At 39.0% G+C, this 17,244-nt stretch overlaps 1 pseudogene across 1 annotated transcript; it reads left to right on the top strand.

Moving 5' to 3' along the window:
* Positions 1–5,724: 5,724 nt before the first annotated feature.
* Positions 5,725–16,467, top strand: LOC149820142 (uncharacterized; annotated as a pseudogene). Its single transcript, XR_016426407.1, has 18 exons — positions 5,725–5,855; positions 9,227–9,306; positions 10,935–11,021; positions 11,171–11,221; positions 11,383–11,500; positions 11,838–11,894; positions 11,996–12,060; positions 12,449–12,532; positions 13,219–13,267; positions 13,385–13,447; positions 13,617–13,663; positions 13,800–13,869; positions 13,954–14,016; positions 14,916–15,005; positions 15,085–15,123; positions 15,941–16,090; positions 16,204–16,281; positions 16,378–16,467. The product of XR_016426407.1 is annotated as an uncharacterized LOC149820142 (transcript).
* Positions 16,468–17,244: the final 777 nt, after the last annotated feature.

Here is a 17,244-nt window from a genome sequence, read left to right as displayed (position 1 = left end):
ACTCGAGACGACGACAAAGGTTGCTCCTCCGGTGGCAGTAGACGATGACAAAGTTTGTGTCATCAAAGGGAGCTTCTGTTACAGCAGATGGTGCAAAAGTTTACTGCTTAGGGCGAAAACGAAACGTTTGGACTTTGAAGAGTTAACATCATCATTGACTTTTTGGATGGAGGACATTTTTATCCTTTTCTCGAATCGTCGTTTCCCTTTTTTTGAATGGAAAACATTTTTGTCATTTTCTCAAACCGTCGTTTCATGGCGAGAATAGCAGGAAAGGGTACTTAAGTCTTTGCAACCACACCGGATTTCGATGCTAAGTGATGCCGACACACACGGGAATACAAGCCTCACAGAGTTAACATCATCATTGACTTTTTGGATGGAAGACATTTTTGTCCTTTTCTCGAATCGTCGTTTCCCTTTTTTTGAATGGAAAACATTTTTGTCATTTTCTCAAACCATCGTTTCATGACGAGAATAGCGAGAAATGGTACTTAAGTCTTTACAACCACATCGGATTTCGATGCTAAGTGATGCCGACACACACGGGAATACAAGCCTCACATGCTTATATGTGTGGTGCTCAATCGGACCCCGAACATGTACTGTAGCAAACATTGCGTCTTTAAGGGAGAACACACAACACCCTCTCTCCAATAAGTGTTCTGATCCTTGTCTCTGCAAGTTGGACTGAGTTCTCATAAACACAATTCTGGGCCAGAATCATGATTTCCGGGGTAGCGCACACTCGAGATCTATCTCATGTCCCAGCCACCTTGTCATCTCCTAGGGGTCAAGACTTAGGAGTAGGAGGCTATTCTGGTTTGAGCATTGGTGGCTCCGTGAATGACTCCCAAAGATAATGATTCGTCATGGTTCGTGCTGATATAGGAGACCTCGACAACATTTCGACTCAACCAGAAGCTTTCTCATCTCCGCAGGGAAATTAAGCAATGGTTACAATCTGGTTATATCTCAAAGTTTCACTTGAACAATAGTTGGGAAGCCAAATTGTTATCGTTGGCCAACTCATCCCATGCATTAGATGACGTTCCTAATGTGGATGCTCCTTCAACCTCCGTTCGGAAAAGGAACTGATTGCTTGCATCAAGGAATGGCAAATCCGGGAGGAGCATAAGTGGCACCAGCTCTAGTGTGTCCTTTGGCTCAAAGATGGGGACACCAACACCCATTTCTTCTATCAATACACTTTTGATAGAAAGCAGTACAACCTACATGACTTCATTCAAATTTAGGGTGAGGTGGTTGATATCTATTGTATGTCGTCTCCTCTTACTTCAGCCATCTATTCTCCACCCTTGCTTCTCATGAAGGTTCTATCTCAAAATTAGGGGTGGCAATCGGGTTGGGTTGGCGGGTCAGAATACCTCAACCTGAACACGACCCGTTTATTAAACGGGTTGGATGTGGCAAACACGAACACGACCCATTTATTAAATGGGTAACCCGACCCGACACAGTTAACCCATTTAATAAACGGATCGGGTCGACACGACCTGATTACACGACACGACGACCTGTTTATTAAATGGGTCAACCCGATAACATAGACACGATTCGTGTAGTTCTTATTAGGTTTGAGTAGTTCTTATAAGTCTCTCTCTCTCTCTCCAGTAGCATTAAAATAAAACCCTAACAAACTCTTTAATCATCAACGAGCAAACCCAACAATTAACCCACGACCATCGATCAATCATTCATTAGAGAAATCATCCTCATCGGCCGAATCAACTTCCTCATCATCACCATCACCATCATCGTCGTCTTTGAACACCATGTCTTCCTTATCATCGACGTCCTCCTCATCCTCTTCGGTGCTGGAGCTCCAACGGCCACTAGCGGTGAAAGTTTGAGGGCTGTCGATGAAGAATTGAGGAGCAATGGCGGGTCTGAGGACGGTGTTGGGTGGTGGCAAATACGAAGGGGCGAAGATGTGCCGAAGGAGGAGGTGGGAGATCAGGAAAAGGGGAGGAGTCGACGATACCCTCCGCAGGATGATTGGAGAGAGTGCAGAGGCCGCAGTCTGCCACATTCTTTCTCTTTCTAGAAAGTCTCAGGGGTTTCCGAAGGGAGGAGCAGAAGTTTAGGGTTTTAGTGGGTTAGTATATTATATAAGAGGGAATATTTTTGTTCGGTCAAAATGGTGCATGATCTTTTCCATCAAAGACATTAGTGTCCCTAAACTTGTGACTTGGGTGGGTCGGACCTGGTGGTGTTAATTGGTCGGATATAACCTGTTTGCCTAACATGTTTATTAAATGGGTCAAACGGGTTGGCATACCCCTAACACGAACCCGACCCGTTTAATAAACGGGTTAGGCGGGTCGACCCGTTTATGACACGAACCCGTTTAAGTCAAACCCTAACCCAGCTAAAAAGTGGGTTGGTGGGTCCGGTCAGATTTTGCCACCCCTACTCAGAATCTTTATACTGTAGTTTCACTCGAGCGAAGGCGTCATTGTTGGACACACCCTTTCAGCTAGCATAAATACACAAGGGCCCGGTCCAGGCCCAGTTAATTTTTTATTTTTTTTAAAGCCCAGTCCTAGCCTAACATATGAAATAGATTTTTATCCATTTTTGTAGCCCAGTCTTAGCCCAGCCCTGACTGCATCAAATAGTTTGATTTGTCCATATGAAATAGTTTTTTATTAATAATTGTAGCCATTTTTTATTTTATCTCAATTTTTTTTTCGGGGGCGCTGCCCCCAACCCCAGCCTATCACATCATTTTTTTTTCTACACCCCTGTTTGCCCCGGTCTCACATGAATCCTAGCTACGCCCATGGCCTCAAGTCGCCAGGCATTGACGGGTTTCTAGTAGATTTTTCTTGTGGTTTTGGGAGGTTGCGCAGTCGGACATCTATCTGTTTTTTATTGAGTTCTACCACCATGCTAATTTGCTTAAGTTGTTCAATCGATCTGAGGTAGTGCTGATCCCAAAGGTGTCTGACATGGTCAACATTTCCTCCTTCAGACCCATCTTCATCCTCAGGATGCCCTACCACATCCTCTCTAAAGTCCTGGCGGACATGACGTAAGGAGTCATTTCGAACATCATAAGCATTTCACAGCAAACATTCATCAAGGGCAGGATGGTGCAGGACTGCATCGTGCTTGCATCAGAGGTCGTCCATAATATCTCTGCTTCTCAAAAACCCTACTTTATGCTAAGGCTAGACATTAGTAAAGCTTTTGACTGTCTTGTGGTACTTTTTAATGGATTCTCTGCAATACAAGGGCTTTGGAATACACTGGTGCAAGAGGGTTAGGGAATTGATTCAGCTGTCAGTCTCAATGGTGAATCAGGACAATTTTTTGACTTGCAACAGAGGCTTCGGCAGGGCTGCCCACTCTCCCCATTGCTCTTTGACGTGGTAGCTGAGGGTCTGACTTCCTTGCTTTGTCAAGTGGCAGGGATCAGTTTTTTGAATTCATCCTTCTTCAGCTTTGATTTTTCTCTCATGCCGTTTGCCGATGACTTCATCTTATTTGGCGAAGCCTCCATTAAACAAATAACAAGGATTCTCTGCATCCTCAAGGTGTTCGGTATGATCTTTGGTCTCCAAGTCAATAAACTCAAAAGTGAGGTTTTCGTTTTCAACGTTGATCCAACCATCACCGCTACTGCCTCACACCTATTTGGATGCCGGGTCGGTAAGCTACCTACCTCCTACCTTGGGCTCCCCCTTGACAACCCGTTGATTCAAACTCCCCATTTATCGCTGATTCTAGACAAAATTGAGTCTCAGTTGCAATCATAGCGAGACAAGTATCTTTGATGCACAGCTGGTAGGCTCACTCTAATTAAATTGGTGCATTCAGCTATTCCCTCCCACTTTATGTCTGTCTACAAGATGCCTAACAAAAATCTAAAAGCATATTCATTCCTTTGGTGGTAATAATGACCATTCAAAAATAGCTTTGGTGGCTTGGTCTCAGGTAGAGAGACTATCTCACACCTTTCACTGAAAAATTGAGCATTGTTGTCGAAATGGTGGTGGTCTAGTTATCGCAATGAAAGTAGGGGTGGCAATAGGGTCGGGTTGGCGGGTCAGCATACCTCAACCCAAACCCGACCCGTTTAATAAACGGGTAACCCGATACGACCCGCCAACCCATTTAATAAATGGGTTGGGTCGGGTAAACGGGTTTTCAGGTTCGCGGGTTGACGGATCTGGTTGGCAGGTAGGCAGGTTGGCGGGTTGACGGGTCGGTGGTCGGGTTGGCGGGTTGACGGGTTGGGTAGACGGGTTGGCGGGTTAACCCACCCGCCTAACCCGTTTATTAAACGGGTCAGCCGGGTTGGCGGATTGGCATACCCCCAACCCGAACCCAACCTGTTTAATAAACGGGGGTTGACCCGTTTATTAAACGGGTTGGCTTAAGCCCAACCCGAACCCGCCTAAGAGTCGGGTTGGCGGGTCGTGTAAGAAATTGCCACCCCTAAATGAAAGTGACCTGGCGTCGTATTTCAGATCCAAGTATGCTTTGCAAGGTCCTTCGTCAGACTAGTTGCCTAGCATGGGAAGGGGGAGGAGGGCCGCATCCGGGGTGTGGCTTCACTGGCGACATGTTTGGCCCCAATTTGCATCTGGCCTGGGGTCATTGGATGGCAGGAGCTATGTTTGCACCTGGAATTATTCTCCTTTAGGTGAGTACTCTGTAGCCTCCTTTTGTTTTGCATTTGAGGAAGTAGGGGCTGACCAGAGAAGTGCGTGTGGGCTCGAGCTCCATCCCTTAGCTCGAGTGGTGTTTTGACCCATGAGAATAGGGCTAAGAGGTGCTTCTGCTACTTGTGATGCGGCCTCTGAATCAATCCTGCAGTTGCTTTGGTACTGCCTTTTCTTTCAAGCTCTGTTCTTGGCTTCATGGCAGCAGCTGCGCATTCCATCCCACCAAGATTCGTTTGCTAAAGACCTCCTTATCCATCCACTTCTACCATCTCGGGGCAGCAAATGGTATTTCGTGTGGCGTTGTTGGTATGCTTTTTTACTACTCATCCATGTCCTATCTGATGTATTTCATATGGTCATTCTTAGGTAGCCGGCGACAGATCTACATTTTTTTCGCCGGTTGCCCTGCTCTTGTAAAGCTAAATTTTTGTCTTAATAAAATTTGAGTTTACTGTTCCCTAAAAAAAAAAATAATGGAAACGAGCTGTTTACATGTAACAACTGCAATTGAGTCAGATTTTGATCTGAATCCGAATTAGATTCAACCTAAAATCTCAATCTGATTCTGATCCAAACCCCAAAATAATCTGAATTAGCAAATCTGAATCCAATCTAAATGCACATTCAGGTCTTGCTTTGAAGATATCTGACTATATCCGTATTGGGTTCGGATCAGATATCTGACTATATCCGATCCGTTTTCACCGAGGGTTACCCCTTACTGGAGGAAAAAAGACAAGAAGGGACTTTCACAATTTTACAAATGCCCTAATCACCCCGAAGATCTTCGCCATTTATCTCTTCGATTCGTTTTCCCTCCCTCTCTCGTTCTTTCGCTTGCTCTCTTCTCTTGCTTCTCAGATAGAGAGAGGAAGTTACATCTCTTCCTCTCTCTATTTCGCTCTCCCTCTTTTGGGGCCTATAAATCTGCTAGTTTTTGCTTCGCACTTGTTCGTTTGTGGAGTTTCTTCTCCTGTTTCGGGTTCTCCCGCCGTCTCTTTCTTCTTGCCAGAAGCGGAGTTTTTCCGTCGCCGGCGGAGATGAAGTACGTCCTTGTTTCCGGCGGAGTCGTGAGCGGGCTCGGCAAAGGAGTGATGGCGAGCAGTATCGGATTGGTTCTGAAGGCGTGCGGCTTGCGTGTGACCTCCATCAAAATAGGTCTCTCTCTCCCTCCTCCTCCTCCTCTTGTTCTTGTTATCGTTCTCGTGAGGAAAAACGAAGGCCGAAGTACGGAAGACATTGTTTTGTTTCGATGCTCATTTCAAGGTTTTAGGTCTAAGTATCGTGTTTGCTTCGCGTTAAAAGGAAGAAAAATGATCGGAGGCGGCAAAAAAAGAGTTTTTTTTCGATCTTTGGAAGTTTTTGGAAGGATTTTCTTTTTTTTTTCAGTGGATTATTGGGAGATGTCTCCTTTTAGCAATGAGAAATTTCGAAAATTTATGCAGATTTTGTTTCGGTGTTTTATTATTTTAAGATTTTTAAATTATGTCCACATTTTTCTTGAAGCTTGAGTGTTCATTTTTTAGTTAATGATGTTCCCTTTTTCTCATTTATTTTAAATTTTCTGAAGGATTTGAGTTATGAAACTATTTTTCATCTAAAAATCTCCCATTTCCTTCCTTATTTAATCCATTCCATTCCGAAACTAATTGCTTTTAATCGAGCCAAAGGTGGAAAAGAATTCGCTGCGTGTCGGTGATAGTTCTTTTGGCGTCTTAATTTCCTTCATTTTCTTGAATTTGTTATGTTTTTGATGATCTTGTGCCCTAATCTATATAAAAAGGAACATGATACATTTTGAGTGGTGGAACGACAAGATCTTGTTATTTTAATAATAATAATAATAATAATAATAATAATAATAATAATAATAATAATAATAATAATAATAATAATAATAATAATAATAATTGTTGTTGTTGTTGCCATTTGCTTCTCTCTGTTTTTATTTTTTATTTTTGAAACGTTTGAAGCGGCGTGATCGTTTCCGTTGTTTGAAAGTACGTGGAGGGCTTTTAGGTTTGTGATCCGCTGATTTGGTGCAATTTCTTAAGGAGTTTTTTTTAGTATTTTTACAAAATTCAAGCCTTATTAAGGGAGCATTTTAATTTCTGTTTTTTGATATGCTCAGTTCTTTCTTCGTCTCATTAAGGTTTAATAAGTTGAAGTACGTGCTTTCAAGGGCTTGTTTCTTTTTAGTATTACGTGGCTACCACTCTTCTGTCTGGCAACATCTTTTGGTTCTATATTAAGTTTTTAAGAGTGGATCTTTTTTATTCTTAAAGTTTTTATTTTTTATTTGGTGGTGGAAAGACGGCCTTTTATTGGTAAGGAGTGTGGTTCTTCTTTGCATGGACCTTTTATTTTAGGTGCTAGATGAAGTTTCAGTGAAACTTGGAACCGGTTATTGATTTATTCATCCATTTAAAATTTTATATAGGTATTCTCTGTCACCTAATTATGGGGAAAATGATTTATATGAACCATACATTTCATGAAAATAACTTCTCTTTTTTCTTTATGGAGTTTTGAGAACGGTTGAACGCTATGTTGACGTAGATTGTTTTTTCAAATCCTATTGCTCTTTTGAGCAAGTCAATTCGAGTTTCTTTGTGAAATAACTAAAGTGGGACAGTGGGTGCAATTTCAGCTGGCATGGTGTGTGTTTTCTTGCTTACTTTGCTACCAACCGCAAGGAAGAAGAACTGTTGTTTAGCATACAAAATCCTTGTGTTGTTTTTGGCTAAGGTAGGTATTATCTCTTTCTAGTCTTTTGGTGAAATAGTTGAAGTTTTGAGGTTCTTTTCTTGGACTGGCTTCTTTAGGCGAGACATGATCTGTCATCCCAACTCTGTTTGCTTATTCTCAATATGGACTTTGGTATTAACCCTGGACCCATTGTTTCACATGCAAATGGTGGTGATCCCGGAATTTTCCCTTTTAACCCCACCACTGCCATACAGATGGTTGGTTGAGTTGTGGTGTGAGGTTTTCTTAATCATTTTTACTGTGTATCCGTTAGGTCTTTGGTGAAAGGTTGTGGCCTTTACAGGTGGGTGTATTACTTTTTTGTCATTTGTTATTTTTCCTAACAGTGTAGTTTGGCTATACTTGTTTGAAAAATCAAGTAAACTGCCCTACGAGGTTCAAGATGTTACTTTGAAACATACACGTGCCTTTGGTTTCCTTTATTCTTTAAGAAAATCCAAGAGTAAAATTGTCCTTTTCTCAAAGTCTTGAACTAGAAGTTTAGAACAGACTACTATTTTTCAGAATGCTCTTTATTACCGCTTGACCTTTTCTTGCTTGTCATTTAAGACTTAAAGTGTTATTTCAAACAGATAGTTTGTAGTCTTCAACTTATTTATTGGCAATCAAAGATTTAACTGCAGAAATTGGATGTCATTGCTTGTTTTTAGTTCAATTGTTCCTTCAGTAAATTACGCTGTTCGAAAATCGAGCCCCAAGGGGTTTGGTGTAGTGGAGTGGGCCTTGGCCATTAGACAGGTGGTCAGGGTTCCATTTCCATGGGTGTCAAAACCCTTGGATAAGCTCTTGCTCAGCCGAAGCTGGGTGACTCCTTGGGGTCAAGGGGTTACACCATCGGGAAGGCAACCATAGGTATGGCAGGCTGAGCCAGCACAGTTAGGTCTCTGATCCGAGGCTGGTTTCCCGGTTTCTCATGGAAAAAAATCAAGGTTTGTTTGTTCCTTTGCTTATTTATGTGTTCCCCTTTCACCCTTCGTTCCCAAAGGCTGCACCACTGTCTTCTTTTCCTTCCTGTTCGTTTTTGTTTTTCCACCAATAAGGCTTGCATCTTATTGTGGTAAATTACATTCTGCTCATGTTATAATTGACTTATTTATCTTCGATTCTTTCCAATTTCTTTTTTTTCTGGAGAAAAGAAAAAGCTATGGTTACAATTATTAGCATTTCTAAAGATGCAATTGAAGAAAAGGATGACACTTTCTTCTATTTCTTATATAAAAGAACATGTATAACTTTTCATAGTTCTAGTGTTGGTTCTGTTTTCCCACCCATATTTTGTATCATGTCATCATGTTGGTTTGAGGGAAAAAAGTGTTCATTATTGTGGTTAGTGAATTTGAAAGTTTTAAGTTCTGGTTGGAATATTGGAAAAGTGGGAAAAATGTGCTTGCTTGCTATTTTAGATGAAATGCAGTGGATTTTACTGCATTGAAATTCTGTTCTACTGTATGGAAAGAGGGTCTTATATATCAACTGTTAGAAGCCTGAACTTACTGTTACATGGATGATTAATGGTCTCCTGAAAGTTAAAAAATGTTTGAAATTTCTTTGTGAAAGTTCGTTTTCAACTCTATAAAATGAGAAGCTAATTTTATGTCATTTCTCTAATTTGAGAGGCTTCCCAAGTGGTATTCTTCATTTTGATATTGCATGTTACTTTTTTGAGACTCAATTATAGAACAGGAGTTATGAGTATGAAGCAAATCACGTATCATTTTTTCTTGAAGAAATAACATTTATTAGTCGTGTGATTTTTGCAGATCCATACTTGAATACTGATGCTGGAACAATGTCCCCTTTTGAGCATGGGGAGGTGTTTGTTCTTGAAGATGGTGGCGAGGTATGCTTTGAGGGAAATTTATTTTTTTATTACTTGGGTTGTATCATATTTTTTGAGCTGCATAATTTTTCTTGTCTAATATTTTGCACGACACATAAAAAACACATGAATGCATATACACACACATGGACATTTACTCAGACATGCATCTTCCAAATTATTATCATTGGAGCTAGGCATTGTAGATAGGAGCCCATGGATTTCAGAGACAATCATGTATTAAATTTCAGGCTTAAAATCAGGGAGCAATGGATGACATATTTGCAATGGGAAAATCATTAAACTAATGTTGGATGCTTATTAACTTTTCTGAATTGGATTTTTTTTAATGCATGTATAAGGGCTTTAGTTGCTATATACTTGTGCTGATGTCTATTAGAAGGCAAATTTTTTCTTGGAATCCCATGTCTTCACTCATAATTAAAATGAATTATTATTCTTGGAATATTGGGAATTTGATATGATTACTTGAGAATTGCCTGTCCTAATATTTTTTTATTGAAATTCCATATTTTGCTAGCATTGATCAAGCCCCCATTTTGAAGAGTGTAATGGAGGCATTGGTACACCCGAAGTGAAAAGAGGCTATGATTCAAGAGATGGATACTTTAAAGAGAAATCAAATTTGTGAGGCAGACAATCCATCAGAAGGGAGAAGGCTTGTTGGGGATTTCCATAAACATGTGCAATCCCATCTCCAACGGAGACAGCTTGACCAATCTCATCCACTTGAAAATTTGTGCTGTTAAATTCTAGGCATATGAATCTATTGAAAGATATAAAACTAGATTGGTTGCCAAAAGTTAGCCAATCTTATGAGATAAACTTAAAGATTCCTTTGCTCCTGTGGCCAAGTTAACTTTTATGAAGGTGCTTATAAGCCTAACTATTTATAGGGGATGGATTTTGCTTCAATTGGATGTAAACAAAGCATTTTTGTATGGTAATCTAAATAAGGACATGTACTTAGTTTTTTCTCCTGTCTTCAAGTTGTATAATGATGGTGACACTGTGTTCTAGTTAAATAAATCTCTATATAGGCTCAAGCGGTCTCCAAGGGCATGGTTTGATATAACCATTATTCCGTTTGGATACAATAGAAGTACAATTGATGATACACTTTTTATAAAGGGTGGTGATAAAATTTCTGTGCTAATTGTTTATGTAGTTAACATTGTGATTACAAATGATGATTAAAAGGGAATAAAAGTCTTAAAGAAGTACTTAAGAAGAGTTTTTGATATCAAAGACTTTGGGCCCTTACATTACTTCCTAGGTGTTGAGGCGTGCTCCTTTTTCAAAGTATATCCTGGGTCTCTTAAATGAAGCCAGAATGATTGGATGCAAGAATGTAGAAACTCATACTAAGGTGAATCATAGATTGGGACTAATCCAGGGTAAGGTATGAGTGCACTAAGTTGATTCATGCGTGCACCGACTCTTGCTCATATAAATGTTGTGTATAGGGTGTTACGAGTGTACTAAGTCCTAAGATTGAATCACATGCAAACCTTTTTTTTCATGAATTACCATTCTTTATGGCTAATTAATGTTGTTGTTGCCTATTCTAGTATTTCAGACAGTTGCCTCCTTACATTCTTCATCTGATATGACTTTTTGTTTTGAAGGTTGACCTTGATCTAGGAAACTATGAAAGGTTTTTAGATGTGAAATTGACTCGTGACAACAATATAACGACTGGGAAAATTTACCAGGTACTGATTGGTGATTGGTTAATTGTATTTTAATAATTTATTATACTCTAATGTGCCTAGCTTTCAAGTTTCAATGATAAAACTCATCTTATCAACCAGTCATAATTGTTCCAATATGTCGGTCTCAGTTTATTGGATTGCTTGTGCAGTCTGTCATTGACAAGGAAAGAAGGGGTGATTATCTTGGCAAAACTGTTCAGGTCTGGATTTGTACTGTTTATCATGGTGTTATTTTAGTCAGATATGTTTCCCACACTAATTATTAGAGTATTTCTTAAAAAAAAGAGTATTCTGACAAATTGTTCATTTGGATGCTGCATCTCTGTTGGATTCTGAGCGTCAATTATGACCCTTATTACAGGTCGTTCCTCACATTACAGATGCTATTCAGGAGTGGATAGAGCGGGTTGCCATGATTCCTGTGGATGGAGAGGAAGGTCCTGCTGATGTCTGTGTCATAGAATTGGGTGGAACAGTTGGTATAAGAGAATTTCTTTTTCCTAATTTAGTTTAGCACTTATTCCTATGTAGCATGTTATCATTGCCTAGTATTATATGCAATCATTAAGCAACCTTCATGAATCACATTATACAACCATGCTTGTGTTCATATATTATAGTTTGAGATGTTTTTTTTCGTTCTTAAGCTCCATAAAGATGCTATGGGAGCATTAATAATAAGATAATGAGGGTTCATGGTGAAATGAAAAACATTGCAGGAAGAGGTGAGCTCTTGCTCAGTCATCATTATCTATATCACCTTGGTTTCTAATTGGTTGCTGGTTGCAATAAGTTAACAATAGTGTTTTCATGTAGGGGATATAGAGTCAATGCCATTTGTAGAAGCTCTACGTCAATTATCATATCGTGTTGGTGAGAAACACATGTTTTAATTTTCTCAATTACTGTAAATTTTTGCATATAAAGTTGGTGCTCTTAGTTTGGTTTATTGTCTTTTGTTTATTATTTTGCAGGCCCTGATAATTTCTGTCTGGTCCATGTCAGCCTTGTACCAGTTGTTAATGTTGTTGGTGAACAGGTAATTTGGATAGAATAGCAGTCAGCTCTTAACTGTGACATTGGAAATAACTTTGGAGACCCAAACCAGGGTGCCTAAGGTCATGGAGTTGCACCGATTAGTTCGACATAAAATTCTTTTACTTCAGTCAACATAAAATTCTTTTACTTCACTGACCTGGTTAAGTGACCTTTATTGGGTTAGTTGTTATGGGTCTTTGTGTTTTCACTTGGCAAGTTGTCCAAGTCTTCAAGTTGTTTCTGCTGTTATCTTCATTATAAAGTCTTACATATGTGTATGTATTGGTATGCAGTATGCTTAACTGAGCTTCAGAAGCATTTTATTTAATATTAACCGGTAGATTCTGATACAAATGAATTTTGTTCTGCTCTTCTTTCTGTGTCCATAGAAAACGAAGCCAACTCAGCATAGTGTTCGGGAACTAAGGGGGCTAGGATTGATCCCGAACATTCTGGCTTGCCGCAGTGCCAAGGTCTCTCTCTCTCTCTCTCAATCAATCAAAATACATCACACCATTTAACAGATGCAATTTAGACTAATGCATCTGCGAGATGGTCTGAGTAGTTGAAAGGATATGTCCTGACATTTTGTGAAACCGTGATGATCAATGGGATGTTCCATGAGGCTAGCAAGTTTAGCCACCAAATGATTTTGCAATGGTGAAACCATCTCACAGTGCCATCAAAAGTTTGATAGGACAATTACCCTATCTAGTGCTTCCCTTTGATTATGGAATCACAGCTGCAATGCTTTAAATGGATTTGCTACCTCCAGAGGTTGTCTTCATTTTGAACACATTTTATAAACCTACATTGTGATGAATTTCTGGACATTGGAAATGCACTGAGTAAATGAGCTAAAAGATGAAACATTCTGTGAATGTTTAGCAGAGAATTTTGTGCAGGTTTCCTTTTGTTTTTTTTTCCTTAAATAGGTCATTATTTGCCCTTCGGGTGCATTGATAATACCCAAAAAAATAATATTCAATTTGGAAACTGAGCGATGTCAACATATGGATCCTTTCTAGTTGAAATTTTCTTGACTTATTGTTTAACAAGTTGCATTCTATGATCACAAGCACTTTATGTGTGTGCGTGTGTGTATACATGCACTAACATCTGTTCAGTCTGATGAGTGTTGCTTGATTGTCTTGTGCAGCCGCTGGAAGAAAATGTGAAAGAAAAACTCTCAATTTTGTCATGTTCCTGTACAGTCCTCAGAACCCTGTTATTAATTTTTTGCTCTTTTTAGCTGCATTGTTTGTACTTTGTACTCAAAGTTACATAGAGCAATAATTTACTTTTTTAATTGATTGTTTTAACAGGCTGAAAACATTCTTACTATTTATGATGTTTCAAACATTTGGCACATTCCTCTGCTACTAAGAGTATGTGAGATATTTTTAAATCATTATATTACAAAGTGACCAATGAAATATGACATTTCCATACTTTCTTCTCTTTTATGATTTTGTCGCTTAGTAAGAATGAGCTTAATGGTCATATAGGATCTTTTCGTCTTACATAAAGCTTTGTGGATGAATATTGCCTTCACAGGATCAGAAGGCACATGCAGCAATTCTGAAAGGGCTAAATCTTCTTGGGTTTGTGTTGTGGAATTATTTGCTTTTTCACCTAGCATCTATATTCTGTACTGTCATGATTTTTCATTGATCTTTTATTCATAATTGGTATATGCATCAAATCACAGTTTGTTGGATTTATCGTCTTTCTGCCCAGCATTGCTAGGAAGCCTGCATTGGAGGGATGGACTGCAAGAGCTGAACTATATGATAGGTTGTCTCATCCAGTAGGTTCTAACCTTTCCATATTAATTAGTTTGGGGGCAGTACTTTCTTCACAAGTGTGTGTAAGCATTGAACATGGTTTACAGGTTAGAATTGCTATGGTCGGAAAATACACTGGTCTGTCAGATTCTTATCTCTCTGTATTTAAGGTATGTAAGTGATATCCCATGCACGGTCACCACTATTGACAATATTTTGAATTCTTGCATTTTAGAATTTTCTAAAAGTACATAATATACAAATTGCAAGCTTAAAAAAGCTCCAAAATGTAAATATCATGTTATGACAAACTGAGAGAGATAGCTGGTCACTGATGGTAATGTTGCCTGAAGCAGGTCACTGCCACCGGAGTAACCAGTTAAGGCAAAATTAGATTCGGTCTTAGTTGACCAAGTCCAAAAAGGGTCAGGTGTGCATTGGCCGCACCTGACCCTCCTTTGACTGCACCAGGTGCCTCACTCGCACCTGTATAACACCTTGTTGACACGACTGTGATGAATCTTTAAGGGCATCCGTGTTACATAACATAAAGAGCTCAACTTATCAAAATGATGGAGGAGTGCAGCATAATCAACTAGGATTTCTTTTTTAGCATTCTATCTAGTTAGAATACAAGCTAATGCCCTTTTACATTTTAAGGAACTAAAAAGAAAAATGCCTTCATAATAGTCTGCTTATGACTGGAGTGGACAAAGAAATGAAGATACATAAATGGCCCTATATGTGACAAAAGGAACAAAAATGTCCCTACATACTATATGCTAGTGCTGTTAACAGGTTGGGTCGACCCATTTGAATAGTATCCTGATTCGAGTTAGGGTTCAAGTTACGAGTTATCAGGCTAGAGTTCTTTTTGTAGTTGACATTGGGTTAATGGGATTCTTTCAAAATTTTAAATTTTGTTCCTTTTTTCAAATTAGACGTGTCTACTTTTTCTCCATCTCCTTTTATCTCTGGAATCTGGGGACACATACAGGTAATATGTGAAAATGATACTTTCTGTAGTTTCCGAAATACCTTCTAGTTACTGTTATATTTCATCACACAGGCTCTTCTGCATGCATCTGTAGAGTGCTCAAGGAAACTGATAGTTGAATGGGTTGCTGCTACAGACCTTGAAGATACAACTGCCAGAGAGGTTTCTTGGCATTAATTTGTGTTCTGCTCTTAATTCTTTTCTTCTAGAGTGGCTTGGGTAGCTAATTTCTGTTCTGCAGGCTCCTGGTGCTTATGAAGCTGCATGGAATGTGCTAAAGGTGAGAACCTAAAGGAATTCTGTACTGTTTTTTTTCCTTTTTATGTTTGGGATGTGATAAATGAGGGAAGTTCATGGAAATGAGTTGGAAGGAAATGAAGGGAAATGGATTTAGAAAGAATTAAGGGAATCCATCTTGTTTGGTGGCATATTCTAATTCTATGAAGGATCCAAGCCAGCATTTCAAGGGATAATTGGTTGGAGTCCAAATGGATCTGAATGCTTCCTGGAGAAGGATTTGACAAATACTTCCTCTCTATGGACTCCAAAATATGGAACTAGGTAGATTTGGCAGAGGTGGAGTCCTTCCCTGTTTTTGTGGTTCCTCCAAATCCTCTTTCCGAAACAACTGCATATGGTTTTGGTATACTTGAATCCCAAGAACCTGCTCCATTTCCTTCCGATTCTCTCCCTACTACCATTTTCCAAACAGGGCCTTAGTTGCACGCATAGTGACAAATGTTAAAATCGGCAAAATCTCGTTTTTCAAAAACTTGCGAGAATTTGAATTTTTTTCATAAATCTCGCATTTTGGCAAAATCTCTGCAATAAAAAAATAAAAAATAAAAAATAAAAAATAAAAAATAAAAACTATTTTTATAAGAAATTATTAATAAAAATTATTTAAAAATAAAAATACACAATAAATAGCCATTTAAAACGTAAATATCGCGTTTAAATCACAGTATTTATGTTTTTTCATAAATCTCGTGATATTTGTCACTATAGTTGCAGGCTAGGAATTCAATCCAAGGTTGCTCACTTTCCTTTCTGTCTATGAAGTAGCAACACCAATTATTGTTTCTTTCCCAACTCAGGATGTAGATGGTATTCTTGTACCTGGAGGATTTGGTGACCGTGGTGTGCAAGGAAAAATCCTTGCAGCAAAATATGCTCGTGAAAACAGAGTTCCATACCTAGGAATATGTTTGGGAATGCAAATTGCAGTAATTGAGTTTTCACGTTCGGTATGTATTGCCTTTTAGAGTGATTTCTCAATGATCAACTGAATATTGATTTGTTGTTTAGATCGTTAGTTAGATTTTAACTGATACTTGGGTCATCCCTATATTTGTCCCAGATTCTTGGCCTGAAAGACGCAAACAGCACGGAATTTGATCCAAATACCAAAAATCCTTGTGTGATCTTCATGCCGGAGGTAAGATTGAGCTTGAGTCATAGCCATCTAAGGATTTATTGTTAATATGGATATTTCTATTATTTGCTACATTGTGTAATATCTACTATGCAATAGGGTTCAAAAACTCATATGGGAGGCACTATGCGTCTCGGATCCAGAAGGACATATTTTCAAGTTGCTGACTGCATCACTGCTAAATTGTGAGGACTAACACGTCTCTTGACCCATTTTAACTGTATGTTTTTAATCCTTAGGAAGATGGGGAAACAAGCTTATTCTTTGGGGAATCTTAGGATGTATTCTCATATGTAATGAATATGAGGGAAAGAATGGCCCTATTGCTTTACCAGAAATACAATATTTTAGTATTGTAAAAAACTTTTCATGAATCTCTTTTGTTTAATGCCTTTTTTGTCCTCTTGGTTTTGTGTCTGTCAGATATAACAATGCTATATATGTGGATGAACGACATCGACATAGATATGAGGTTTGTTTCTGATTACAAAGATTTTATAATACAAGACTAACTTGGGAACTCAGATTGTCGGGCTTGTATATATTGATGACTAACATCAAGTTTGACATGTCACTTGTGAATGTTTAGGTCAATCCTGAAATGATTGATAAGCTGGAAAGTGCAGGTCTATCATTTGTTGGAAGAGATGAGAGTGGGAAACGCATGGAAGTATGAGCTCTCACTGCCAAATCCTTTTCCTTCTTATTGTTCAAGCTAATGGTTGCCCTCAAGTGGGATTTGAAGCTACCTTTTGGTTAAGATAGTGACCCTAACTGGTCCAGCTATCTTCTTCAACCACTGGACCTGTAAAAGTATCTTCAACAAGATACTTTAGTCGATAACACAACAACCTTAAGAATAAATGTGTGAACATACACACCCAAGAACACTTGTGCACAATAAACACAACACACCGAATCACAAATGTGCACTTGCACCCATAAGTTTCATAAACACTAAAGAGG

Source organism: Nuphar pumila, chromosome 12, assembly GCF_984573655.1.
Source record: "Nuphar pumila chromosome 12, dmNupPumi1.hap1.1, whole genome shotgun sequence".
NCBI lineage: Eukaryota > Viridiplantae > Streptophyta > Magnoliopsida > Nymphaeales > Nymphaeaceae > Nuphar > Nuphar pumila.
The sequence above is the reverse complement of the archived record's forward strand: the minus strand, read 5'-3'. Positions and strand labels throughout refer to the sequence as shown.